Below are 3,470 nucleotides of genomic sequence, written 5' to 3'. Positions count from 1 at the left end.
GACTGGCTTGTGCGGGTGGCACATAAAAGACACCATTTCGAGCGTGGCCGTTTTCGTGCGGGTGACACGTAAAAGCACCCACTACACTCTCTGAGTGGTTGGTGTTAGGAAGGGCATCCAGCTGTAGAAACTCTGCCAAATCAGACTGGAGCCTGGTGTTGCCATCCGGTTTCACCAGTCCTCAGTCAAATCGTCCAACCCATGCTAGCATGGAAAGCGGACGTTAAACGATGATGATGATGATGATGATGATAATATATATATTGATGAACACATGTACCAAATGTATGTTTCTATGCACAAGCACATGCAAATACATAATGTACACATAGATAGATGCATGTATCACACATATATACATATGTGTATAAATATATATCGAAATCGAACTAGGTTCGACGTCTGGCACCCATGCCAACGTCGTCTCCTTCATCGGACACTAAACTCGGCTTGTGAAGACCTGTTGGGGCAAGCAAAATCGTGATGGCACCTGTGCCCAGTGTCGCCTTCCTGGCACTTGTGCCGGTAGCACGTGAAAAGACATTCGAGCGAGATCGTTGCCAGTGCCGCTGGACTGGCTCTTGTGCAGGTGGCATTTAAAATACACCATTTTGAGTGTGGCCGTTGCCAGTACCGCCTGACTGGCCTTCATGCCAGTGGCACGTAAAAGCACCCACTACACTCTCTGAGTGGTTGGCGTTAGGAAGGGCATCCAGCTGTAGAAACTCTGCCAAATCAGATTGGAGCCTAGTGTAGCCATCTGGTTTCACCAGTCCTCAGTCAAATCGTCCAACCCATTCTAGCTTGGAAAGCGGAAGGTAAACGATGATGATGATGATAAATTTCGAGGATTTGAGAGAATCTGGTATTTAAATAGTAAAAGCACCAATGTTAGGTCGATGATAGCATAGGACTGTGTACAAATAATGTACAACATCAAATTCGTACTCACTAAGTTCCTCCAGTTATGCATAGATTCGAAATGGCTAACTGAATACACAATGAGTCATTAGGGTCACACATGGATACATTTCCTGCACCCGTTACACTGCTGTCTACAGACTCCAAGTCCAAACAAATAGCAAGTTCTGAAACTCTCACACATACATTGGTAAGTGTATTTATACATACACAGACACACATGATATATACACAAATATAGACTCACTCACAATATAATAGATTGGGGAAGAATGACTATATCAGTGTGAATCAATAATACCTTGTGGTATTCTACTCCATCCATTTCTGTCTTGGCTTCCTTTTCTACCTTATGATATTTCATCTGGCCTTTTTTTTTTTGTTTTTTTTTTTTGACATTTTGATTTCAAATCCTGTTGAGGTCGACTTTGTCTTTCATCCTTTTTGGGATCAATAAAATAAAGTACCAGCTAAGTACAAGGGTAAATGGTACCCCTCTAATTAAAATTGCTGGCTTTGTATCTAAATTAGGAATCATTACTAAGACAGAATCATTTGAGCATTGGACAAAATGCCATGTTGAGACAACTTGAATGTTAAAGAATTCTTTGTATTTAGTTTGAATGCTAAATGGTTAAACTTCCCTTAATTGTTCAAGTAAGTGAGCTGGCAGAACTGTTTGTATGCCAGACAAAATGCTTGGGGATATTTCGTCTGCCTTTATGTTCAAATTTCGCTGAAGTCGACCTTTTCTTTTCATTCTTCCAGGGTCGATAAAATAAGTACCAGTTGAACACTGCGGTTGATGTAATTGACTAAAAAGCTCCCACATTTCAGGTCTTGTGTCTATACAAAAAAGGATAATTAATTGCTCAAGTCTGTTCCATTGGACCTTGTGGGGGAGAGAATCTGGGTAATCAACGAATTGTTACATAAAAATACAAATTTATATTAAATTGAAGGGGCATTTGGAGTAGAATAATCACTATTATTAATAATTATTGTCTCTAATTTAGAAATAAGACTTGATTTATACTTTATTTTATCAACCCTGAAAGGATGAAAGGCAAAGTTGCTTTCAGCAGAATTTGAACCCGGAATGTAACAAGTTGGATGAAGAACTGCAGAGCTTTTTCCCAACGATTCTAGCTGCTCGTTACCTTTAATAATGTCTCTTTCATTAGGCACAGAATCACCATTTTTGAGGGGATGGCGATGATTAAAATCATCAAGACTAGCCAGGTACCTTCAAGATCAGTTAGGTACTATTATGGCCAGTTAGGTACCATTGTTGCTGACCAGGTACCATTAAGGCTAACCAGTTACCAATACAGACAGATGACTAGCTAGGTACCATTATGGTTAGCAATGTGCCATACAACACATTATTGTACAAATGAAAATACAAGTCAGTCCAGATGCAGCGCAGTTCCTGCCAAGCTTTTGCCCGAGTTTATAATCTAAGAATTTCCATCTGAAATCAAAACCATGATAGGAACTACCCAGACTGATCAGAACTAAACAGGGTCCCTAGTTTGGGTTATAGGAAATTTCACCATAAACATTTTTGCTATAGGAAAATTCACTGTGAAAAAATATATTGCAAATAATAAATTGCAAAACAATTAAGATTAGTTGTTTTCTTAAAATAGTAACTTCGTCAACCAATTAGAGAAAGGTCATTTCTTTAAAATGAGTTACCAAGTTTACAGTCTGCTTGCATGCTTCCTTTATGGCAAATTTTCCTACAGCAAAAATTTTTATGGAGAATTTTCCAGACACACTTGCATTGACATTTAAAGAACGAGTTATGAGCTAAAATAATACAAAAAAACTTAAATTATAAGGGGGCAGGGAACCATGTGGTTTCAGGTTCAGTTCCACTTGGCAGCACCTTATCTTATCCTATAGCCCCAGGGTGACCAATGTTTTGTGAGTGGATGTAGCAAGCAGAAACTGTACAGAAGCCTGTTGTGTGAACGAGAGATGTGTGCATGTATGTGTTTATATATACACACACATCTAAATATATATATATATATATATATATATATCTTGAGTTTGATTCCCAGCAGGGTGTTGTATCCTTGAGCAAGAAACTTTATTTCTTGTTGCTCTGGTCCACTCAGCTGGCAAAAATGAGTTGTACCTGTAATTCAAAGGGGACAGCCTTGTCTTATTCTGTGTCACGCTGAATCTTCCTGAGAACTACGTTAAGGGTATGCATGTCTGTGGTGTGCTCAGCCACTTGCATGTTAATTTCACAAGCAGGCTGTTCCATTGCAAGCAACAGAGTACCACTATATATATATATATATGCACAGGAGTGGCTGTGTAGTAAATAGCTTGCTTACCAACCACATGGTTCCAGGTTCAGTCCCACTGTGTGGCACCTTGGGCAAGTGTCTTCTACTAAAGCCTTGTGAGTGGATTTGGTACATGGAAACTGAAAGAAGCCCGTCGTATATATGTATATGTATGTGTTTGTGTGTCCTCCCAACATCGCTTGACAACCAATGCTGGTGTGTTTACGTCCCCGTAAGTGGTTC

The sequence above is a fragment of the Octopus bimaculoides genome, chromosome 26 (genome assembly GCF_001194135.2).
Source record: "Octopus bimaculoides isolate UCB-OBI-ISO-001 chromosome 26, ASM119413v2, whole genome shotgun sequence".
NCBI classification, from domain to species: Eukaryota; Metazoa; Mollusca; class Cephalopoda; order Octopoda; family Octopodidae; genus Octopus; species Octopus bimaculoides.
The sequence above is the reverse complement of the archived record's forward strand: the minus strand, read 5'-3'. Positions refer to the sequence as shown.